Source organism: Zalophus californianus, chromosome 8, assembly GCF_009762305.2.
Source record: "Zalophus californianus isolate mZalCal1 chromosome 8, mZalCal1.pri.v2, whole genome shotgun sequence".
Taxonomy (NCBI): domain Eukaryota; kingdom Metazoa; phylum Chordata; class Mammalia; order Carnivora; family Otariidae; genus Zalophus; species Zalophus californianus.
In genome coordinates, this window is record NC_045602.1 from 126,421,811 (window position 1) to 126,447,765 (window position 25,955).

General features: G+C 47.6%; 1 protein-coding gene across 4 annotated transcripts in view; it reads left to right on the forward strand.

The window, feature by feature from the left end:
• Positions 1-25,955, forward strand: part of EYA2 (EYA transcriptional coactivator and phosphatase 2) — a 266,106-nt gene that overhangs the window by 31,975 nt on the left and 208,176 nt on the right. The window contains exon 1 of one of the 4 annotated variants that reach the window (XM_027622031.2): positions 8,464-8,619. The exons of the other annotated variants lie outside the window; for them this stretch is intronic. The gene's annotated coding sequence lies outside the window, so the exon portion shown is untranslated. Of the gene's footprint in view, positions 1-8,463; positions 8,620-25,955 lie in introns of those variants that run through there. 4 annotated transcript variants of the gene reach the window in all.

A 25,955-nucleotide genomic window follows, 5' to 3' on the forward strand; every position in this document is an offset into this window, starting at 1 on the left:
CATGGGTACCTGTCATTATCAATTTGTCCAAAGCCATAGAATGTACACCACCAAGAGTGAGCCCTAATGTAAACTACAGACTTTGGGTGATTTTGATGTGTTAGTGCCGGCTCATTGATTGTAAAAGATGCACTGCTCTGGTGGGGGATATATGGGGAATCTCTGTACCTTCCTCTCAATTTTGGAAACCTAACGCCACTCTGAAAAACTTAAGTCGGCTGGAAGTGTGGTGGCTGAAAGCATGGCCTCGGAGCCCAGTGCCTTTATTCCGTCCACTCACCAGCTCGGCAACCCCGGTGTGCTGCTTAATGTCTCTGGGCCTCAGTTTTCTCTGCGAAATGGGGCTCATGGTAATAACTCAGGGTTGTTGTGAGGATGGAGATAATGTGAGCAGGTAGAGGCTCGGCATCAATAAACAGGAGCTGTTGTTTGCAAGCTTTGAAATCTGTTTCACACAGTCAGATCTGGAACTTGGACCCCAGTGACGCGTTGCAGAGCATCATTTCTGAAGTGGCTGACTCTGCTTCTTAGCAGTTGGGCCCTGGAGTTGCAATTTGGGTCGATTTTTCGCTGACCACCGAGCAATCATCCCTGGGGGCTGCAGGAGTAGCCAGATTTGGCTGGAGCGTCCCGAGGAGGAGCCATCCGAGCTGATCAAGCATTTGCCTTCCCCACCAATAGGAGTCTCAGGAGAATTATGGAAATATCTTTGCACATGGAAGAGATTAATTCGTGTGGTCACAAATAGCTCGAACACTGTGTCCTCAGTGCCGTGATCTCCTATCCCCTGAAATTTATTCAGGGTGCCAGCTCAGCCAGAAAAGCCACAGGGCTGCCTTAACTATCCACCACGCTTAGCTAGAGGACCTCTCAGGAATTGGGGGGGGCGGCGGGATGAGATTAAGTGGTTTGATTGTTTTTAATTTCACCCCTCCGCACACACCATAGCCTGCTTCTGCCCTCCCACACATCAGCCAAATGCAACTGCTGCATGGCCCCAAGTTCCCACCTCCAGCCCTTTGTCTGCCTAGTTCCTGGACTCAGTATACCCTCTTCTTATCCCCATGACCACCTTCCAGTCTCCACATGGGCAAAATACCATTTTTCAAGCCTCGTGTCATCACCTCTGCCTTCCACTAGCAGATCCTACATGGTTTTCAAGGGTGTGGGATCTGGAATGGGGTTAAGGCCCCGGCTCTGCTGAGGAGAGGCAAGGGGCTTACTCTCTGTAAACCTCAGTTTCTGCCCCAGTAGAACGGGAAGGCTGATTGGTACCTTCGCCGTTGGATCATTTGGATGAGAGAAGGCATGGTGTGGGCTTGGCACTGTGCTGTTAAGCACGTGGTAAGGACTGTAAAGGTGAGCTCGGGGCGGGTGCAGAAAGAGACCACTTTAGATGGCTGGGGGGGCCACACCTCCAGGAATTTGGCCAGTAAGGAGACATCGTGCCTGCGTGGATTTAGGCAGCAACATAGGCGAGATCAGCTTAGTGTCGGCTCCTGCATCCCCAGTCCCACAGGACTCTTCCCAAAATTTCCATTAAAGTCGCAAGATTGACTCTCACTGGTCCAGTTTGGGTCCCAAACTTGTCCTGGAACCAAGGGCCATAGCCAGGGATGGGATGAGGCTCTGATTGGACAGGCTTGGGCCACGTGCCCATCCCTTTGTAAATGACACGATGGGACCCAGGAGTGGTCCACTCCATCCAAATGATGTGGACAGAGGGTGAGGTAGGAGGGATTCTCCAAGGGGAAGTCAGGATGCTGTTCGAGAAGATAAGATAGATGCTGGGCAGGTACAGACAACAGGTGTCCACCAGCCCCTCGAAGAAGATGGCTCGTTGGAGCCTGATTGTGCAGACTGAATAAGAGTTCGTCAGGTAGGATGGAGGAACTGGAGTGAGGGGAAGGGAATCTCGGGCAGGGGAACAGCAGGAGCAAAGGCCCAGAGGAATGAAATGACGTGTTTAGGAAACCTAAGGGAGCTCACATGAGTGGAGCATAGGAAATGGGACTGGGAGATGGGTAGGTGAGCAAGGGTGGAGAATTGAGTAGCGTCCTTGGATGTGAAGTGATTCAAAGAAGAAAGAGCTATGGTTCAGTTTGTGTTTAAAATTCATTCATTCATCTTAATCTCAGGAAACAAACTGAGGGTTGCTGGAGTGGTAGGAGGTGGGAGGGAGGGGGTGGCTGGGTGATAGACATTGGGGAGGGTATGTGCTACGGCTGAGCACAGACCTGTACCTCTGAAACAGATAATACATTATATGTTAAAAAAAAAAAGATAGCAGGAAGGGAAAAATGAAGGGGGGGAAATCGGAGGGGGAGACGAACCATGAGAGACTCTGGACTCTGAGAAACAAACTGAGGGTTCTAGAGGGGAGGGCGGTGGGGCGATGGGTTAGCCTGGTGATGGGTATTAAAGGGGGCACGTATTGCGTGGAGCACTGGGTGTTATACGCAAACAATGAATCATGGAACAGTACACCAAAACCTAATGATGTACTGTATGGTGATTAACATAACATAATAAAATAAAATTTAAAAAACAACAACAACAACAACAACAAGAAGATGCCAGAATGACAGGTATCAGCAACCAGAAATGGTGCAGCTGTAGAGGACTCAGAGGTGGCAACACCAGCCAGAGGAAGTCCCTGACGCAGGCACTTCCTTTTAGAGAAAACAAATAAAAAATAAAATTCATTCATTCATCCAACACATATTTACCAAGCACCTACGATGTGAATAAACAAAGTCCCTGGTTATGTTCTAATGATACCAAACGGCAGTGACAGGAGACCGGACCAGAGACGCTGAGTCTGAGGGCAGGGAGGCCAGTGGGGAGGCTGGTGCACCAGTCCAGGCAGGAGAGGAGAAGACTTAACTGGGGGGCAGAACACATATCCCCCTATCACAGCTCTGCTCAAAGCCATGTAAAGTGAGTGCACAAGGCAGATTTTCAGGCTCCTGTTTGATGTGTCTTCGGGGCAGCCTGCGGGAACAATTTTGTACCATCTGTTTGCGTAAGCTGCCACCCCCAGAATGAACCTGGATTTGAACCTTTGGGTGCTCTAGGTACTGTTTGGTTGTGACGTGCTTACCTTTCTGGGCTTCAGCCTCCTCCATTGAATGGCTTAGCATAGCACCTGCCTGGCGGGACCTTGCTAGCATGAGGCATAGGAAACGTTCAATAAATGGCAGATGTTATTAATTAGTAGTATTACCACAACTCTCTTCAGGGAAGACTACCTCCTGATAATCATCGTCCTCTCTTGGAAAATGGGGACCATGATATCATGTACCTTAGAAGAGAGGGAAACCACTTAATGTGTGACCTTGGGCAAATGACGTCACTCCTTTGTGCCTCAGATTCCTCATCTGAAAAAAAAATAGGGCTAATATTAGTACCTGCTTACAGGGCTTCTATATGAATTAAATAAATTATGTTCGGTGCTTCAAAGTGTTCCTGGCACATAGTACGGTCTTCCTATATGTCAGGGAAGTAAATAGTAGTGGTGGTGGTATATTCTTCCTGAGTAGGAGTGAAAGTGATAATTAAGTGAGGTTATGACATAATAAAGGCTTATTAAGTGGTCAGTGTCATCGTTTTCCCATCAGATACTTTGAGGGGAAATGACAGCATTTAGTTTGGGGGACAAAAGGGACACCATTTCCTCCCACAAAGGCGGATGCCTTTCTCCCAGAACACATGGATATTAAGGATTGCTCCTTGGGTGGGGCGGAAAGGCACGAATTGGGGAAAACGGCTGCAACGCCTGTTCAAGCAGGTCAGGAGAGCGAGGCTGGTCCCTCCCACTGACCCACTTCTCCCAGGAAAACCACAGGGGCGTCCCCCAGCCCCGGACAGCCGCTCTCCGAAGGCAGCTCGAGCTGTATTTCACTTTCCTAACAGGGATTTCTTTGCTCCCTCGTGCCTGGAATAATTTGTGGTTCCACTTACAAGAGTAAAGCTCTTGTGATCGGCCCCAGTCGGGTCCCGGAAGCAGTGACGCCTGGGAAGCAGTTTGAAAAGGTCAGTTGAGGGCAAAGTCCAAAGTGATTTTAAGTGGCCGAGCTGAGTGCCAGGCTGAATGGGAAGTCCTTTTAATTTATGACAGTCTTACCCTGTGAAGAAAAAGACAACACGGCTTTGGAGCAGTCTGATCACCAAGTAATAAATCCCTTTGTGTTTATAAAAAGTACAGATGTATCTAGCTCACGTTTCCAAAGGAAAAAAAAAAAATCTCTGGTGGCTGGGGTACGGGGCTGAACTCCTGTCCATGAAACTGTAGGAAAAACTTCATAGAGAATAAGGATTTTATAGCCGTTACACCTTTTTAATTTATAAGGATTTGACCCAGACTGCCTGGCATCCCAACTTCCCAAGCTGTGTAACCTTGAGCAAGTGACTTCATCTCTCTGTGCCTCCGCTGTACAACGGAAAGAATCATAGTACTGGTCTCTAGGATTGTCTTAAGAATTGAATGGATTGCTACACGTCAGGCAGTTAGAACAGTGCCTGGAACAATGGATTCACTTGGTAAGGGTTAGTTACTTTTACCTTACAGACTTTTGTTTTGGGGTTGGTGGCAATTTTCTGCCTGGCCCACGGGAAAGCCAGTGGAGAGAGTGGCCTCGTGGTTTGCAACAGAAACCTATAATTAATTGTCTCTTTCTCCTTGGTGTTTTAGCCCGGTAGTCCAGCGCACACACTTCATCATGACTTGATTTTTTTTTTTTTCTTTTTTAATCCAACCTTTTAGGACATGCTTCCAGTGAGGCATTTGGAATTCTTGAATTCCAGAGATTTTTTTCTGGCCACATCAGCTAACAGAGGAACTCTTCAAACCCGAGAGAAGCCTGCAAACCACTGGTTAGAAAATCGACTCACTCATTCATTCGTGCTGCAAATACTCTTGTGGGCTTACTATTTGCCAGGTCCCTGTGCCAGGCTTGGGGTACAGAGTGAGCACAATGTAGTAAAGCTGGCTCTTTGGGGAGCCAGGCCCTGATTTAGGAGCTGTGGCTGTATATATCTCAGTCCATTTCATTATCCTCATCATCTCAGTCCCGGGAGATAGAGTCCCATTTAACAGATGAGGAGACTGAGGCACAGAGGGGTTAAGGCAACCCCACGGGCACACAGCTGGGAAACAGAGTCCAGATTCAAACCCAGGCAGCCTGGCTCCTGTGCCTTCACTCCTCTCTTTTTCTCTCCAGCTTTTTAATTTGGAAAATGTCACGCCTCCAGTAAATTTACTGGTATGGTAACCATGAACATCATATACCTGTCACATGGATTCGCCACCTATTAAGATTGCCACCTTTCTTTAGCTCCCTTTCTCTCTAAATTTGTGTTGAGCTCTTTACTTGCAGATATCCTGATTCCTCACCCCTAAATATTTCAGTGTAGGTAGTAATTATCTATTGCTGCATAACAAATTACCCCCAAATGTCATGGCTTAAATAAACAAATGTTTTTTCTATCACAGTGCTGTGGGTCAGGAATCTGGCTGCAGCTTAGCTGGGTCCTCGGCTTCAGGGTCTGTTGCTAGGCAGGAATCAAGGCCTCAGCTACAGCTGCTTTCTGGTTAGGCATCATCGCACTCACTTGTGTGCCTGTTGGTGGGAGCCCCAGCTCCTTCCCCATGGTCCTCTTCATAGGGCTGCTTGTGATCCTCTGGCCGGCTTCCCGCAAAGCCATGGATGAGAGAGAGAGGGAGAGAAAAAAAGAGAGAGGGGGGACAAAGTCCCAAAGAGGCAAGACGGAAGCCACAGTCTTTTGTAACCTAAACTTGGAGGTGATAAATCACTTGTGCCAGATACTCCTGGTCACACCAACCAACCTTGTACTGTGTAGGAGGAACACTCCCGCGGGAGTGAAGACCAGGAAGCAGAGACCAGCGGGGCCTCTTGGATGCTGGCTAGAATGGGGTGTCTCTCTACACAATCCCAATACTCTGATCACACTCAGAGCATCTGCTCCTAACACTGTACGAGTGTCTCATTTACTCCACATCCGTGGCTCTCCGGTTGCTCCGTGGCATCCTTTTGATGAGATCTTTTATCCAGTCTAGGCCCTGCTCTACACTTACTAGTCCTGTCTCTAGTTTCCTTTCATATGGGGGCAGTTCCTCAGTTGTTCGTTTGTTTGTGTTTTTGCATTGTCTTTCAAACCCTTGCCTATTTTTTTTTTTTAACAATCCAGGCCAGTTATTTTGCACAGTCTTTTCAATTTGGACTTATTTGATGTTTCCTGGTGATGATTCAGGTTAAACATTTTTGTCAGGAATATTGACATCGGTGACATTTAGAATCTCCCCTTGTAATCCCTGACTTGGGTCACCCAATGGGGAAGACGGTCCTAGAAGGAATAACGGTTCTGTGTGATAAGTGATGCTAATGGCTAGGGGGCGTCCAGGATACCAGAGAGGGCCTGTAGGACATGAGACCATATAGACCACAGGGCATCTGACAAAGTTTGGTTGGGGGAAGGGCTTGGGAAGACTTCCAAAGGCAGGTAAGAGTACCAGTGAGTGGATGAGTGGGTGTGACCCAGAGAAAGAGGCGGGGGGGGGGGGGAGATATTCCAGGGGGGCAGGAACAGTACATATGACAGCCCAGAAATGAAGCCCAGCCAACTGGCAGAAATGAAGGAAGTTCTGAAATCTCAAGCGGCAGAGACACAGGGATGTCATCGTGTGGGGTGGGAACGGGCAGCAGCCTGTTCAGGTAGGGCCCGCTAAGGCATGTGGATCAGTCACAATCTTAGTTGCAAATAACAGAATCCAATTCAGCTACTTTAAACATAAGTGGAAGAAGGGCCAAGGGAAAGGCATGGTGGCCACATAATCCCTGGACTACACCTGGGGGCTGCTCCAGTGGACAGTGATCCTGCACGTCCCCTAGCAATTAGCATCACTTATCACACAAGAGGTCCCGGACTCTAGAGACCCTTCCTTGACTCTGGCAAGGATGTGGCTGCTGGAACATCTGCCCTTTCTGCTTCTGGAAGCGATTTGCCTTTGCCATCATGGGGATGGATTCTGCATGACCCATCACCTCCCTTGAGTCATTGGCTTTTGATCTAAGATTCAGGAGGATGAATCTGACTGGTGGATGTCAGGTCCCATGTCTGCATCCTAGTTGCAAAGGAGGCTGAGAAAGCAGATTTCTGACATCCGCCATGGGGAGCTCGGGCCTATAATGTCGGAATTCCCCCAAATGGGAGGAGTGTTCAAAGGTAGTGCCAGCCAGCAAGAGAGAGTTGTCCACGTCACATAGCGAAGAGCTTGAACATCACCTGTGAGCCCCAGGGCACCTACGAAAGATTCAAAGCAGAAAGTGCAGTGGTCAGACTTTTGGAGGGGACAGAAGAGAGAGAGAGGGACAGCTGGAGGCTGTGGATCAGGCCAGCAATATGTGAGAGTGTGTCCTAGACTAGGTATTGGCGCTGGGATGGATGGAAGAGAAATCTCGAAGATGGAGTCTCCCTCTGATTGCAGAAATGAGAGGGAGTCAGGGAAAGGCAAATGATCAGATTTAGGAACAAAAGAGAGCTAGGAGGTCAGAGTGTCTTTAAGAAGTGGGGTTACAGAGGTGGGGGCTGTGGTCTGGATTCTGTACACCAGCACGTGGTGCTTCCAGCTGCGTGAGGATGGGAACTGCTCCTTCACCTGCAAGTTAAATCACGTGGCTCAGACTCTGCCTGCCTGAGTAATCGGGATGGTGGTTAAGACCCTGCAGCCCAGGGCTTGTGTTTAAGTTCCAGTGCTACTCAGCTGGGCAAGTTGTTTAGACCATCTATTTCCCCAGTTGCAAAGAGAAACCAGTTAATTGGGCTCTTCCGGACTGACCAACAGAGATTGCCGAGGTTTGGGGTTAGCTGACATTTCCTTCTTCTTCCTTTGGTAACTTGCCTTGATTTCCCTTTGAGGGGCCCCTCACCCGCTGTGAGGCAGCATGCTTTTGCCTCTGTTCTATTTCTGTTGTGCTGTTTCGTTATTTTGAAATACGAAATACTCCGGGCTTTGTACAACGGTACAGCATTGTCATATTTCGTTATTTTATCTGTTAGCGTATAGTTTCGGGATGCGCTTCCACAGCTCTCTCCGCTCCTGGACTGTGAGTTGCCAGTCCGGATCGACTCCACCTTCTTAACATAAAAGCATTCTGAATGTCCTTTTGGGAAACACTCCTCCCGATTCTCTGTCCACCGGGATGGGGCGGGGCTGACTCCCATCCCCCCCCCCCCCCAATCAGGGGCTGACGTGTGATTCAGATCTGGCCAAGGAGCGGTTAGCAACACGCTGGTGATGGTGATTGGTCCAGGGATGGCATGTGACCCAGGCTGGGCCAATCATAATAATTCCTGGCTTATAGCTGGTACTAATTGGGAAAAAAATACGGTAGTACCCACCCCGCCAGACTCTTAATCCTCAGTTTGAGTTTCCGGGGGTTCAGGTACCTGCCATCGACGAGTGGGAAAGCAGATGATTCTCTTTCTGATTAGCAGCAGGTCAATGGTAGCCTAATGTTATGTCACAACACCTAACAGCATTCACATCACTTTATCTAATTGAGTGGCATTTTGTCAGCTCACATCATCCTAAGAAGGGTGAGTACAGGACAATAAGATATTTAGAGAGAGAGAGACCATATTCATATAACTTTTATTACGGTATACTGTTATAGTTCTATTTTATTATTACTTGTTAATGTCTTGCTGTGTCGAATTTATAAGTTCAACTTTATCATAAGTATGTGTGTTTAGGAAAAAAAAAACAGTATATACAGGGGTCAGTACTGTCTGTGGTTTTAGGCATCCACTGAGGGTCTTGGAACGGATCACCCCATGGATAAGGGGGGACTATTGGACTGTCTTACCACTGGAGTGGAAAGCTGGCAGAGTGTCGGGCTGAATGCACCAAAGATTATCTTTGCCAACAACTTGGGGGAGGGAATGCTTGAGAATGAAGCCAACACGGAGGGAAGAAAAATGAGGGCGGGGGGCGGGTAATGACTTTATTACTTTTAAATCCCTTGATCAAGCCGTGTCTGAAGCTAGCTACTGCTAAGGTCCAGTTATTTGAGTCGGTAAGTTTCCCTTTTTGCTTAAACCAATTTGAGCTAAATTTCCTGTCATTTGTAACGGAAAGGGTTCTGACTAACACAAGAATCTTCCAGAGAAAGAGAGTGATTTACTGTAAAGCCTTACCACAGAAACTAATTTGTTTGCTGCAGAAGTTTGCTATGAGAAAGCAGGGCTGATATTCTTAGAAATCAGAGTGCTTTGCTTTTTGCCCTCTATTTGTAAGGGGTGGAGCAGTGAAAATTGTAGCCTTCCTACCTTCCATAATGGCTGTCCCAAGGAAGCTCAAATCCCAGGTCCACTTACTATTGCGGGGACCTTAACCTCTCTGTTTCCTCATCTGTAGAATGGATATACTATTCAGACACAAACTTTGAGAGGAGAGTAAAATAAGATAATGTATGTTAAGCATAGGGACAGTACTGGGTATATGCTAAGTATTTAATAAAACTTAGCCATTCGTAATTATTATTAGATGAAAAATCTGTGTGCCCAATGTTGTGCCAGGATCCGAGAGAAGATACACAAGAAGAATGATATGCCCACCCCACTATCTCAGAAATCTTCATGGCGGAGAAAAGGTTTGATCTGGTCTTTCAAGGATTCACCCAAATTTAAAAACATAAATAAACAGAGGGCTTCCTGGACAGAATGGGCGGAAACACACATCAACACTAGGAATAGGTAACACTGACCACCAGCTGTGTACCAGGAGTGGCTGTTAAGTGCTTTTCTCGTGTCAACTTGTATGAGATGCCTAATGGCCCTTGAAGTGGGCGCTGTGATGAACTGTTTTACATATGAGAACACAGAAACACAGAGAGGTGAAATCATCCACCCTCCCACCTGCAATCACTTGGGTCCGAGGTTGTGACCCAGGACTGAATCCCCCGTGGGGTATCTGGATCCAGAGCCCACACTCTTAACCATTCTGGTGATACTACTGTTACTAATAAAATAAATAAATAAAAATAACAGAACATTAGTTATTGAGGCCACGCAGCTTGAGGCACAGGGACAAAACTCAAACGGTGATAAGGGTGTAAAAGAAAAGGCACAAAGATCTGGCCCTCGAGGGGTTAAACACTTTGTTCTGTGATCTGTGATCAGCGCAAGGGCCAAGCGAAGGACTCTGGGAGGGGAAGGCGACAGGCAGCTGGTGACATGGGGGGCGGTGGCCAGCTGTCTCCCACTGACCAGGCCTCTCCCGGGCGAGGCCCCAACAGCTGTGGGAGAGGAATGGCGCCTGGCGGCTCCAGTGGCCTGCAGAGTGAGCCAGTGACCCTGAGGTGAAAGATGGGCCTGCCGGCCCTGCAGCCCCCTGACTCGCCATCTGTCTCACCACCTGGAAGTGCCACTTCTCATTGTTCCCTTTGGTGTAAACGGGGGAGCAGCTTCAGGGTAAACAAGAGGAGCTGTGTAAGGCACCCCGATCTTTCAAAAGCCTGGAGCCTGCTGGCCGCCAAGGTGTATTTGGTGGAGAAGGCTGGCCGGGGCACCAGCAAGGAGAGCAGCATGCCGGATGGGGTGGCGGGACAAGCTGGGCCTTGCAGTCCCACGGGCCCAGGTTCGGATCCAGGCTCTGCCACTAAGAGCTATACCTGCCTTCAGGCAGGCCACCGCCGTATCACGTATGTCTTCTGTAAAGTGGCGCAGAGACTCCCAGGAGGGACTAGAAGGATTTAATGAGATGATGCGGTTGTGCGCAAGGTCTAGAACCAGACTTGCAGGTTCATATCTGGGCTCTTTCCTGTCCCCCACGCCTCACCCCCCTTCTTAGCTGTGTGGCCTGGGCAGGCTCTTTAATTTTTCTGGAGCTCAGTTTCTAAATCCCTTCAATAGGGTGATAATACCTATCTCCCGGGGCTGTGGTGAGAAAGTAAATGTGTTACAGTGCATAAAGCATCTAGAACACTTCAGTAAGCACTGTTAAGAGAGGTGGTTTAGCATGGTGGTTAAGAGAACAGGCTCTGCCACCTACTAGCTGTGTGACCTGGAACAAGTGACTTCCCCTCTCTGTGCCTCAGTTTCCTCATTTGTAACACGGGGAGGCTCATAGCCCCTGCCTCAAAAACTTGCCATAAGGATTAGATGAAATGTTATAAAAGCCTTTGGAGCTTAGTGGTTAAGTACATGGTAGGCGTTGCCTCTTAATGTTATGAAGGTGTTTGTCGATCTTAAAGTGGTTGTCCCTAGAGTTTTTGTTAACATTGTTTGTAGAACATTCCTCCCCAAGGAGGGGGCAGTGGACAGTCGGAGGGGAGGCACCATTTTGTAACAGAAAGACCCTCTTAGAGAAAAGATGGGGAATGGGGCAGAGGGGCCCCTGACATTTGGGGACATTTTTTGTGTAGTCAAGAGAATTTAAGAGTTGAGTTCATCCAGCTCCAAACTGGGATATCTCAAAGGGCTCCAGCAACTAGCTGCGCAGTCTTGAAGGCGTACTTATACGGCCAAGCCGGGCTCCAGGGTGAGACTTGCTGGGTTCGTGTCCCTTCTCTGACACTAGCTGTGGGACTTTGGGCACGAACAAGTTATTTAACCTCCCCATGCTGGGTTCCCCCATCCGTAAGACGAGGACTCCAACAGACCTGCTTCCCAGCGAGGATTGTGTGAGTTAGTCCACAGAGAGCAGTGGTTCCCAGTCATGGGTGACTTTGCCCCCCCCCCCCCAGGGGACATTTAGCAGTGTCTGCAGATGTTTGTGTCACAGCTGGGGGAGAGGATGCTTCAGCATCTGGTGGGTAAAGGCCAGGGATGCTGCTGAACATCCTACAGTGCCCAGGACGGCCCCACAACAGAGAACGACCCAGCCCCAAATGTCAGTAGTGCCAGCAGAAATCCTGACTTACATACGGGTCTTAGCACAGCGTCGGTAAACAGTTGGTGCTCATGTGTGTTGAGTGACTGAATGAACTTGCTCTCTCCAAGGCTCACCTTCTGGCATGGAGAGAATATGTATACGTATGTATAAGGTATGTGTGCGTACATATGTCTACCTATCTATACGTACACACACTATACACACAGACAGACACATATACATATATATATCACAGATCCATCATGAGATTCAAGGAGAAAAATCCATGGATGTGCCCGGCCGGAGGCATGGCCCTCTGTGGGCCGGGTAACTGTTGTCGCTGTGGAATGAATGTTGCTATCAGTTGGTGGGGGGGCACAGAGAGTCCAGATCCGAGATCCGATCGGGGCAGGAGGGCTCATGCTGGAAGCCAGCTTGCCTGAGCTCAGTGTGAATTTCTTCTTGTTCAAACTGGTTTCTCCCTGAAGGATTTCAGGGGTGACAAGTACACCAACAAACAAGGATGGTGGCACAGTGTGCCGAAGGAAGCTAGAGCTGTTTTGGTCGCTGGTGTTCTCCCTTCCTGCTAATTTCTGAAGCTCTAAGAATTTTAAGGGAAACTTAATCCACACGTTGTTGCCTCCTGTGCACGTAATTCATCTAAATGCCTTTCTGTAACAGAACCTCTCTGTGGCTTGAAGCCCTCCCTGTACTTTTATTTTTATTTTTTCTTCTTTCTCTTTCTGTCGCCTCCCCCGGCCCCATCTCTCTCTTTTCTTGCTCATTAAAAAGATGCCTTTTCTCTCAAGTACAGGAAGTTGGCTTGTGCCAAAAACAGGGTGGATGCTGAAAGCTCCCGGGGTGAGTGAGCTTGGAGGCTCCAAACGCTGGGCCTCGAGCAGCTTTCTGACCAGACGCCTCCTCCCTGTTCCGTCTTCTCTAGCTGGCCCTGGGGAGCCTCAGGGACTGCTGCAGGGGTGTGGCCAGAAATGCTTACTTCCGCCCTGAGGACAGGTGGGGGCTGGGGACAAGATGCCCAAGGTGGCATCTCTGATTCTGCAGCAGGTCTGTAGGGGCGGCAGGAGCTTCGGGCCACTTGTGGCCTGGGTTTCCTCGTCTGGGCTCTGGGGGAGCGAGGGGCTGTTCGGATGTAGGGGTGGGGAGCCTGTGAGGTGAGGGGCACAGAGTGAGTGTGTCGGGTACTTGACACTGCACAGCCAGGGCTTGGGGCTTGCCAGCCACTGGCACCACTGCCTCTTCGGGGCACCTTCTGAAACTTGCGTCTTCCTCTCCAGGGCGGGGAGAAAAAGAGCACCCACTCTAGAGCGTCGGTGGGAAGATCCAAGCAGCTCTTTGCTAAGGGCTCCCAGTAGGATCTGGCGTGTAAGTAGGGCTCAGAACCGTTTGTTAATGTTTGTGCCTTGTCCTACTTTCTTTGGGCTGCTAGAATCCGTGACCGTCAGCTGGGTGGCCAAGACAACAAACACCTATTTCTCCCAGTTCTGGAGGCTGGAAAGTCCCAAGGCGCCAGCGGACTTGGTGTCCGGTGAGAGCCCTCTTCCTAGTTCTCCCCGTGTCCTCACGTAGAGAAAGGCAGGGCGAGTGAGCTCCCTGGGGCCTATTGTAAGAGCACTAATCCCATTTGTGAGGGCTCCACCCTCATAAGCTCATCACGCCCCTCCCCCCGAAGGCGTCGCCTCCAGATACCCCCCTACCAGGGAGTAGACTTCCACAGATGGATTTTGCGGGGGGCAGAAACATTCAGACCATAGCACGTCTCAGACCTTCCCTAACTCCTGCCTGCCGTGTAGTGAGAAGAGGTATCAGCTTGGGAAGGAGGGCAGGAGAAAAGGTAAAGATGCTCCATTTACCATGTCCTGCCAGCTCGTTTGGTTCTTGAAAAAGAACGTGCCTCCTGCCGTTAGCAGTGGGAAGTTCCTCCCTTTCTCTGGGTGGCCTTAGGCACTCTGGACCCCAGTTTACTCCTCTGTATAATGGGGATAATTATAGTATCTGCACTCTCAGGGTATTGGGGATTAAAGGAGATGTCCTATGTAAAGAGCCTAGAACAGTGTCTGCCATTTCTTAAGTGCTGCTGGAGAGTTGGCCACATTGAGCCAGGGTGGTGGGATGCTCATCAACTACCTGATGGACTTTTTTTAAAAGTTCAAGTTCCCCGTTTTTAACCAGCTTCCAACATCTCTGAGAGTTCAGCCTCCTCTCCTGTGCCTCAGTGCTTCTGTTCTGTAGAAGGAGAAGGATGCTGCACGCCGTCTACCAAGTTCCCAGAGATGCACCGCGGGGCATTTTGCAAGCCTGGGAGCCCTGTCGAAGCGCAAGCTGCCACGAGTGCTGTTACCATACTCCACATTCTCCGGGGCTCTTGGGGGACGTGGGAAGCTTGGATTTGTGTAGACATTTCATGACGCGACTCCAGTCATCGTCAGGGCATTTGATGATTTTGGACGAGGCCTGCCTTTCACCTCTGTGGCCTGCTGGGCCCTTCTGGGTGTGTTGCAGGAAGGGAATGCATCATTTCTCCTATTTGCCGAGTCAGCTTTTGCAGCAAGCTCTTGATATGACAGTTGTGTGTTTTGGTTTAGCTTTCCGACCTTCTGCAGCCTTCGCTGCAGAGGGTGGAGGTACTGAGACAATCTGAGCAAACCTTTGGCTGCCAACAGTGGGCCTGGTGAGGTCTCACTTTTGAGGAGACGCTGAGCTGTCGTACGCTGGCTTGCAGCTCGGCGCTTGGGGTCTTGTGTGTCGGGACTGAGGGCCCGGAAGACCCTGAGCACTGAGGGTCTCAAGAATAAGTGCTGACCTTGGGATCTGGGTCCTGTTTCCCAGTGGAGGTTAGTCTCCATCCCCAAGGTTGTTTGTCTCTGGAGCCTGCCTGTATTTGAACTTCTTCCTCCTCTGGACCTCGCCCACTGGATCCCAGTAGGACCATCAAATCCTCTGCCAAGATGGGCCATCAGTGGGGAAGGCTGCTCTCTCCTTACTTCTAAGCTCAAAACCCTGAGAGGTCTTGCCTGTGGAGACAGGGTGCGTGGCTTTGTGTTTTATTACTATTTATTGTTCTTGTTATTTTAACATTTATGGAGCACGTCTTAGCTGTGAACTCATTTCTTGAGCGTCACTGTGGTCAAAATCTCTCCAGGGTGCAGGGCCAGGGGTTACTTTGATTCGTTTTTGGCTTTTGCCCTATTTACTTTATTACAAATATCATTCTGCTTGGGGCTCCCTTTGTTCTAAAGACTTTTCTGGATGTGGCCCTGGGTCCACCCTAAGCCCCTAAACACTATTGTTTGAACGTGAGCTGGGGCATGCACGAGCAAACATTTTCTGTACAGAGCAAGATAGTAAAATTTTAGGCTTTGCAGGCTAATGGTCTCTGTGGCAACTACTCAGCTGCGTTGTCATTGCAAGAAAGCAGCCACAGAAAACCAGTAATTGAATAAAACTTTATTTATGAAAACAGATGGCAGCTGGAATTTGGCCCATGGCCATAGTTTATTGACCCTAACGTAGATGATGGCAGCTTTGTTCTTCTAATAGGAATTCATCTTTGCTTCTTCCATGGATCTAAAATGTAAGTCATTCTTACATTTCAGCCTGATTCTACCTCATTGTTTGATCCCCTAGAGCAGAGGTCAGCCAACTGTGGCGCACAGGTCAAATCTGGCCACCTGCCTATTTTGTCAGTAAAGTTTTATTGGAACATGGCCATACCCACTGACTTCTGTACCATCTGTGGCTACTCCTACCCCCCCCCCCCACATCAGCAGAGTTGAGTAGTTGTGACAGAGACCTCTTGGCCCCCATGACCTAAAATATTTACTTTCTGGCCCTTCACAGAAAATGTCCCTCGCCCTAGAGAGTTGGAGAATGGCTGGAAAGCACCCTTTTTTTTCACATATGTGTACAAACTAACCCCTTCAAACTCCTCTCCTTAGGCCTTTTCTCCCAAGTTCTCTCATCTAGTCCTCCAAATATTTCAGATGTTCTTTTCTGGACACTAAGCTTTTTCCACTGCTTTTAAACACTTTTGACCAGGATTCTCAGAAACATATTTATGACAACCTTGTAATAACATAAAAAAGGAAAACAACACATATGCTCAGAAGACACACCCCACCACCAGCACGACACAAAACACACATATAAGTAAAAGTTTCAGGAAACAATATTTATTCGTACTACATGCAATACACTCTCATGTTTTCCATTAATATCAGTCAGGATAGGCTTGACTCCAGGATAGGCTGTGGTAACAACCCCAAATCTGAGTAACTTTAAGTCAACAGACATTTATTTATTGGTCCTGCTCCATGTCTTTCCTGGGTCTTCTGGAGACTCTGAAGCTACAGAATATCACACATTGGCTCTCCAAGAGTCTGTCCAGAAGGATCACTTGTCATTTCCTTTAATACTTCTTTGGCCAAAGCAACTCATATGACCATAACTTTAAACAGGGTGAAAAAGTGGAGTCCTACTGTGGACCCAAAAGATGAACCAGAAATATTTGATGAATAGCATTCATAACTACCATATTATTTATCCCATAGATAAGGTTTTAAGTTGCTGTTGGCACTTGAGACCCTGTTTTTAAGGGTCAAGTCCTTAGACTGGAACTGTACTATAATATGCTTTATAAGGTGATACCAAAAACATACATGACCCTGCTGCTTTTATGGAAAAATCTGAAGTTAATGGGTGAAATTGAGGAGTAGGGAGGGCTTAACACTTTAGAAACTGTCCTGCTGAGTATGGGAATAAGTCAGGGCAAACAACACAATCTAGGCTTTCAGTAACATGTTGCAGAAAACCCAATTCAAACTGGGCTAGCAAGTAAAGGGAACTTATAGTCTCAAGGAACTGAGAGTCCAGGGCTAGGGCTTGAGTTCAGGTATAGCTGGATCAGGGCTCAGGCGATGCAGTCAGGATTTCAGTTGCTTTCTGGCTCTTAACTTAGTTTTGTTCTCCACTTTTTTTGGCTTGATCTTCAGACTGCACATGGATAGACGGTGTGGGTGGCTCCATCTGCACATCCTGTCAGGCACACAGTAGGTGCTCAGCAAATATTTACTGGATGAATGGATTGCTTATGATTGGCTTAAACAGTTGATACTTACAAGTGTGAAGTTGATACCCACTTTAAGACTTCTGTGCATTTGTATGTGTACCACAGAGAAGTTAAAAGTGAAATACATGGCTTTGGTTGCAACCTCTGGCTGTACCACTTACTCACCATGTGGCTTTGGGCGAGGGTCTCCAACTCTGTTTGCCTCCACTCTGCATCTGTGCGGTGGAAGCTCCTCATGGAGTTGCCAGGACATCCAAATGAGGTCATAGTAGTATTTACCATCTACTGATGGCTCACTGAGAGTCAAGCATTTTCCTAAGAGATGTACATGCATTTACTGAATCCTCACAACCACCCAGTGAGTTATGTACTCACATGACACATGAAAGCATGACAGAGAGGCTGAGAGGCTTGTGTAAGGTGAGTGCCAGAGTCAGGGTGTGCACCCAGCAGTCTGATCCCAGAGCCGGTGCTTTTCTCCATTATGGGTGCAAAGTGCTTAACACAGTGCCTGGCACAGAGCAAGCACTCAGTAATTGAAATATAGTCATCAATGCATGCTCGTTTGAAGATCAGGGTGAGACACGGAGAAGCTATGCACAAAGGAGAGGTGAAGCCCAGTTCCCACCACAGGCTGCGGCCCCCTGCCCGGGCCACTACCCAGAGCTCTTCTTCTGAAGGCCAGAGAGCCCACAGAGTGGGGCCCAGCCCTGTCTGTCCAGCTCCACTGACCCCCCTGAAGCATGCGGTCCCCACACTTACCCTGCAGGAACCTCACGCCAGGTCAGCCCTGCTGGGGTGGACACAGGGCATCCTAAGACTTTTATGGAAGAGGTTGCATTCCCAGTTATTTTAAGATGCAGAACTTCAGACGTGTCCCCAGGGGAATGAGGGTAAAGGAGTCACTCTGTGTCTCTGTGTACAGAAAATGAGATTTCATCAATATTTCTGATTCATTCTATTTCAGTTTTGCACAACTCATATCATTCCATCTTCAAGTGCCCTCCCTCTAAGAAACCCGATGTTTGAAGGCCTGGAACTCTATTTTTTTTAAATGTTTTAAATTATTAATTATTTATAATTATATTTATATTTATATTTATAATTTAAATATATTAAATTATATAAATTTATATATTTAATTATATAAAATAAATAAATATAAATTATATTTATATTTATAAATAATAAATATATAAATATAAATTAAATATTTATAATTTATAAATAATAATTATATTATTTCTAATATTAAAACTCGGAAAAAGCAGAGAGATAGTTGAGTAATCACAATAGCTTAATGTTTGTCTAATGGTAATGTGCCTCTATTTTATGCTTTATGTGTACTAATTCATTTAGTCTTCATGACAACCCTCTGAGGCAGGTTTACTATTAACCCTGTATTACACATGGGGAAACTGAGGTCCCTTAGTAACTTCCCTTAAGCTAACGCAGCTAGTAGGAGGGGCCCAGAAGCTGTGTCAGTAACCACCACACTGTGTTAATCCGGTTGTGATACCTGACCCTAAGAAATATGATACTATCATAGGTAGTGTGTGTAAAAAATCTTGAAGTGTGTTCCCCCATCCCTTTTGCCCTCACCCACCACACTCCAGCTGCTCTGTTATGCTTTCCATTCCTTAAACATGCCTGGCTCATTTCCACCTCAGGGCCTTTGCACATCTTGCCCCGCCTGGTTGCTCTTCCCTTCCTTCTCGTCACATCACTTGTTAGCCCACATCAAGCGTTCGCTCAAATGTCACCACTCCAAGAGGCCATCCCTGGTCATCCTGTCTAGAATATTTGTGTACCCCCCACACACACACTTATTGTCTCTCTCCCCCATTAGAATGTCAACTCCAGGAGCACTGGGACTTTATTTTGTTTACTGTTCCATCCCCGAAACCTCGAACAAAGCTGGGCACATAGTAAAAGTTCAATTAATACTGTGGAAGGAGGGAAAAAGAAAGAGGGAGGGAGGGAGGGAGGGAGAGAGGAAGGAAGGAAGGAAGGAAGGAAGGAAGGAAGGAAGGAAGGAAGGAAGGAAGGAAGGACAACTAAAAAAATAAAATCCGTAAATTTAGGAGCTTACAGTAAAGGAGCCATCCCGCACCCCACACAGCTGTGTTTCTCTCTAAACCCCAACTTATTTTGACTTGTGGTTTATAGACAAAAGATTTGCATAGCAGACAGGCTCTGGGCAGCTAGCTCCCTCTGAGGGAACACATTCATGTGATTTTTAGGCTGCCTTTCTCCAGAAATACCATGCTGATGAGTGGCCTGTGTTAACACAACAGCAATCACATAAACAGATGCTCCTCCTGCTGAACTGGTGAGCGACTGAAGACACTCTTACGTTTCTTGGTGTTGTTCCCCAAATGCCACCTCATCCTCCCTGTGGTCTCCTTCTCAGCCTGGAGCAGAGCTGAGTTCAAATCAGCCATTTCACGGGGCAGCGGGCTCTGACGACACTAGGTTCTTACTATGAGGCGTGCGCCATGCCAAGGGGAGGCTGGACTGTGGTCTGCGGGCCACACATTTTTGGCAGAGGACTTATTCTAGGTTCTTTTGTTTGTTTGCCTTGATTTGGGGATGAGGAAGGAGCAAGAACAGTACCTTTGGTGATTCTAAAGGTCAGACTAGAATGTCAGCACGTCCTGTGGGCATTTTCTCAGCCCTGGTGTTTGCTGGGTGAGCAGAGGGTGGGCTTTGCCTTTTATTTTCTCTTCTTGTCATTCTTTGTTGCATTATTCATTTTCTTCAATGCTTGTTCATGCAGTCATCATACATTTAGTGAGCACCTACTGTCTGCCAGCCAGGCCCCAGCCTGGCATTTCAAGAAACTGAAGAGGTATAAGAACCACCCTCAACAAATTCCACGTCACCAGCAACCCTTATACTCTTTCAGGTTCAAATTTCTTGCGACTTTTTTCTTTCTTCATTGGTTTTATTTTGAATTGCAGAAGAAATTAACATGCGCATCACGAACCGTTCAGATGATGCTGACATATATAAAGTAAAAAGGGGGCATTCCCACATTCCCTTTTCTAACACAAGCACCATTCATTGTTGGATGGGTGCTCCTGCAGACGTGGTTTAATATGTATGGAAATTATCCTACACGTTCATATGGTTTTCTTTTCACAAAATGGGACCAGACTTTATGTACCACAACTTACTGTGCATCCTAACTTACCCGTTATGATACCTGACGCTAGGAATAGGGTACTATCATAGGTAGTGTGAATCCTGTGGACATCTTTCCCCCGTGCCAGCACATCTAGATCTTATCTGCCTCCCTACGGACAGCAGTTCATTCATGGATATAGCAGAACCTTTATTTTTCCCATGTTGGCCCCCAATACAAGGATCCACACGCTTTTTCTATAAAGAGATTGTAAATATTTATGGCTTCACAGGTTATTCAGTCTCCATTCAACTACTCAGCTGTGTCACTGTGGTCTGAAAACAGCCACAGACAGTATGTAAACCAAGGGGCGTCGCCGTGTCTCAATAAAATTTTATTTAGAAATCGGGTGGTAGACCAGCTTTGGCCTTTGGGCCATAGTTTGCCAACCTATGACCTTTTAGTCTTCCACATTTTTCTCCATATTCGTGTATTCCTAGACAGATGGATTTTGGTTTGGTTTGAATTGGTTTGGGGGTTAGTTTGGGTTTTTTGTTTTTTGGGTTTTGGGTTTGTTTGTTTTTTTTAATGGGTGGGAGGGTTTGGAGGGGGAGGAACAATCACTGATCCTTTTTTTTTAGTAACGTATTACACATGTTTAGCATCTTTTTTCCATCTTTAAGTGACATTCATGGAATGGGCTCCAGGACTACTAGTATAACTCTTATCGTTTCCAGTGGCCACACAAAATTCCATTGTATGGAGAGATTATCAGTATTGGTGAGTGCTGTAACAAGTAAATCCTGTCTTCTCAGGGCTTAACATAACAACAGCTGCTTTCTCACTCACATGAAGACCAGTAACAGTGTTCCTGGTAGACCATTGTCCTGATGTGGTCCACTAGGGACTCAGGCTCCTTCTATTGTGTAGCTCTCTGTCCTCTAGGGCCTCAGAGGTGAGTCAGATCAGCAGACAGATGAGAAAAGAATGATCAAGCTTTAGAGTCTCTACAGGCAAGACCTGTACGTTGCAAATATCCCTTCTGCCCATGGTCTGTTGGCCAGAACTCAGTTATTGGCCGACCCTAACTTTGAGATCATCTGGGAAGTAGTCTAGATAATGTGTTCAGAAGAAAGAAAAGCCCGGTTTCAGTGAGCACAGAAGCATCTCTGTCTCAAGAATTCCATGACTTATGGACGGAGCACACAACAGATGCTCCATCGCAAACAAGGACTGTTGTCTCGTTCTGACATTGTGATGCTCTTAAGACCTGTTGTGGGCTCTTTGCCCTGCAGAGCACTGCACTTCTGCCTCCTTCTCCATGCTTCTAGTCGTTTATCAACTGGAGAGCTAATTATGCAGACTTGTCAGAATTTCGCTGTAAAAATTAGCCAACTCTTAAGGTAGTAGACTGAACATGGCCCTAAAAATACCGGGTCCTAATCGTTAGAGCCTGCAAATGTTACCTGGCAGAGCATAGACCTCTCAGGATCCTCGTGGTCATGATGGAGATGACTGGGCTGGGAGACAGACCATGCCTGGCTGCAATAAAACTTCATGATTTTTGATGTATCTGAGTCCATGTTTTCTATAATTATGAGAAACACGCAACCACATATAGTTTTCCACTGATGGTTCACGGAAAGGTAGCAGCACTGTAGAAATAAGCATGAACATTCCCATGAGGGACCCTCATTTTTCCCGCACCACCCAGCGTGTAGTAGGTGCTCAGGAAATAGGTGATGAACGCATTAATGCATCTGTGACAAACAGATCTGACTGAGTCCCAAAGACCTCTCTAATTACATTGGCGCCTGTCACTGTGTACAGTGAGACCCTTCTGGCTAGCTCGGAGCTTCTGAACCTTGCCACTATCAAGAGTTTAGGCTGGGGAGGGCCTGGGTGGCTCAGTCGTTAAGCGTCTGCCTTCGGCTCAGGTCATGATCCCAGGGTCCTGGGATCGAGCCCCGCGTTGGGCTCCCTGCTCCGCGGGAGGACTGCTTCTCCCTCTCCCACTCCCCCTGCTTGTGTTCCCTCTCTTGCTGTGTCTCTCTCTGTCAAATTAATAAATAAAATCTTTTAAAAAATAAGTAAAAAAAAGAGTTTAGGCTGGGTAATTCTTTGTCATGTGGAGCTATCCTGTGCATTGTGGATGCCATACTCTCCCAGTTTTGACAACTAAAAACATCTTCAGGCATTGCCCAATGTCCCCTGGGGACACAGTCGTCCCCAGCACTGTTTTAGCTGACTGTAGTGAGGTGCTGTCCCCTCTGCAGCTTTATTTCATTCCCCCACCCAGCGCCCTCTCCTTCCTCTTGCATCTCTCAGCTGCTTGTACCCCAACACACACACACACACACACACACACACACACACACACACACACACACACACAGAGGCACGCATGTCCCTTCAACTGCTCCCACTTCGGCATATAAAAGTGTCCGAGCATAAAATTTTCTGTCTTACCCCTCCCCTCCTCCACTCTCCATTTCCTGAACCCGGTACCCAGCTGCCGTCGGGGGCATCTCTTGCCTCTGAAGTCTACAAGCCTCTCTGTCCCATCAATGTCAGCAGGAGCTCTGTGTGCAGAGGGATGATGTGGGGGAATGTCGGAAACTGTTGGCCAAGTGTTTTTCTTTGCCTTCTGAAATCTCAAGAAGGGCTTGTGTCGAAGGGGTTGCAAGAAAACAACTTTCGATAGGGCCCCTCTGGCCACACCTGGAAGATTCAGGCGAAGTGAGGAAGCCTGAGCTTAGGGCCAGGGCTGCAATACACCCAAGTTTTGCTTTGATTTGTTTTTCTGGCAGTATCAGTCTGGGAAGTAATAATATTGACTTTGGCTGTTGAGCTCTCGCTATGCACTGCTGCAAAGCCCTTGACGTGAATTTACTCATTTCATCCTCGGCAACCCTGGAGGTGGTTACTATTATTGTTATCCCATTTTACAGCTAATAAAATGGAGGCTGGGAGAGTCACCTTGTCTGAGGACACAGCTAGTAGGAGAAACAGTGGGATTCGACTTCAAGACTGGCTGCTTCCAGATAGTAATAATAAAAGTAGCTGAGATGTACTGATATGTTTACCACATGCCAGGCACTGTTGAGAGTGTTTTATGTGACTTAATTTATTTAATCCTCCCTACCACCGTATGAACTACATACCTTTATGATTCCCGTTGATGAGTGAAGGAACTAAGGCACAAAAGGTTAAGTGATTTGTCGGTCCTTAAGCCCTATAGTCCAGTGCACTGGACAAACTACATCTCAAGGATCAAATATGTCCCACTGACCGCTTTTGTAAATAAAGTTTTATTGAGACATGGCTGTGCCCGTTCATTTACATGTAGCTGCTTTCAAAGTATAGCCACAGAGTTGAGCAGTTGCAAAAGAGAGAGTGTGATCCACAAAGCTTGAAATATTTACAGAAATATTTTATGGCCCTTTACAGAAAACATTTGCCAACCCCTGTGCTAAGATCTTCCCTGATCACCATTCTGCCCTCCAAGCTGTGGGACCCCCACAGCCTGCTGGATTTGAAGTGTGTTTTATAAGTTTAAACAAGGGAGCATTTTGGCAGCTCCTGGAAAGAAAACCAGCATCCTAGGAGGTGCTGTGGAGGTGCCCTCAGAAGGCTGACTTCTCATCTCCGTTATGTTTCTTGGAGTTTGCTTTAAGATTAGCTCAAGTGTGGAGTCACCTTCCTCAGCCCTGGGAGAAGGGAGAGGGGCATAAAAATCTAAGGCTCCTTCCCCTCAGCTTATTTAACCCTGGACAAGCAAACTAAGAAGCAAACAAATGCATAAGCTACTTTTAGATTGAAAAGAAAAATAAAATAAGTTTGGAGAAAATAAAACAGGAGGACATGCTAGGCCTAAGGGCTCTAGGTCTCATACTCACTGGGGAATTTTTTTAAATGCTGATGTTCAGGCCTCACCCCTAAAATTACCTGGATTCAATTGATCTGAAGTAGGGACTGGGCATTGGTTTAAAAAACAAAACTCCTAAGGTTTTGAAGGCTCTGGTGAGACAGTGGTCAAGGGATGGGGAGGTAGCCTTTGGCTAAGACAAATGGACAAGCAAGAAGAGTGCTGTAGGCAGAGGAAACAGCACGTGCAAAGGCCCAGTGGCAAGAAGGACTATGATGCCAGGGGATTCGGCATGACCAGAACTTAGGCTGTCAGGAGTGGGTGGGGAAAGACGAGGCTGAAGGGTTGCCAGGGCCTCGGGCAGAGAGTTCTTAAACCAGTGTTGTTCAGACTGCAGGTCTTAACACATCGGTGGGTCTTGAAATCACTTTGGTGGGCCACAGCCAGCACTGGGGAGGAAAAAAAAGAACAGAATAGAAAATACCCATGTGTGTCACACATGAGGTCAACATGATTTCTTGAAACTTTTATTTCAAGTTTTATAAAGGTGTACAGTGTACTGCATTGTAAAATGTATTTCTTACTGTGAGTCTCAATCAAAGATTTTGAAAGCCACTGTTTTTAGCCCTTGTGAAAGTTTGGAATTTAGCCCAAGGGCAGTGGGGAGCCATTAAAAAGGTTTTAGTGGGGGCATGACAAGGTCAGATTTATGTTTTAAAATCTCGCTCCAGGAGCATGGAGAACAGATTCGGGGGTGGGGGGCAGTGGAGGCTTGGAGGGGGATGGGGAGGCAGGAGGGGACGGAGTGGGTCATCAGGGACTGAGGATGAGACCCAAATAGTTTCTGGCACACAGAAGGCCTGCAGGTAACTACTGAAGGGATGCGTGCCCCCACAACAGTGCCAGGGAGTAGGGGGGCTAGAGGGTTGAAAGGCTGAGTTTCAGGTTCTGCCTCCCACCCCTCCCCGGGGAGCCCTGGCCCTGACTTGTCACCTTTCCTGTGGGCAGGTATTTCAGGCACAACAGATACTGGGCTTTTTTTTTTTTTTTTTAAACACCTCCTCTTTGTCAGACACTCTGCTAAAAATGCTACCCAGGATTAACTAACTTGACACCCTCACAACAACCCTTTTGGTGGGTACTATTATCCCCATTTTATAGATAAGGAAACTGAGGCCCAAAGGAGCTAAAGTACTTGTGCAACCAAGGTCACCACGATCATCAAGGGGCAGGACTGGGGCTCCAGAGTCTATGTTCTCCAGCATCTGTAGCAGTTACGGGGGGAGCCAAACTGCGTGACTTAGAATTTAGGGGGTAGTAATAGCTGAGTGTCGTTGTGCAGGGTCCATGAGCAGGGGATTCAGTGAACACTACGCTCAGAGCAGTGCTAGATCAGTGACAGTTACTGATGCTGTGACCGTTCCCCCACTTGATGGAGCAAGTAAGTAGTGGACCTGGGGTTCAAACTCACATAACTGGTGAACAGAACGGCAGCTCCAACTGCCAGGGTTCGAGTCCTGCCTCTGCTGTTTGCTTTCTGCATTGCTGAGGTGAGTTACCAGGGTCAGCTCCTGTCACTGGGCACTCTAGGTCAGAGACTCGCTGAGCCCAGCTTGCACTGGTGACCCCTTTCCGAATGTGAGCTGTAGGTCCTACTGATAAAGGTCGGACAGGAGTTTAAGCACCAAGACCGGGATTCAAGCTCCCAGCCAGCTCACTCTTGAGCAACGAAATCTCTTTAAAAGGGGCCAAGACACCAAGTCTGGTTTCTCTCCTCACCTTTCAAATCCTTAATCCCCTCTCCCCACCTCTAACCCCCAACAGTGGACAGAATAGGGCTTCAGGCCCAATGGGGCCATCAAGGTCACTGGGCACCCCCGAGCTGGCCACACCATGCTGCACAGCTCCTGAGTGTGACCCAGGGTACCTTCTCCACGTCTTGTCTCAGAGAACTGTTTTCTTTGGCGTGTGATGGAGA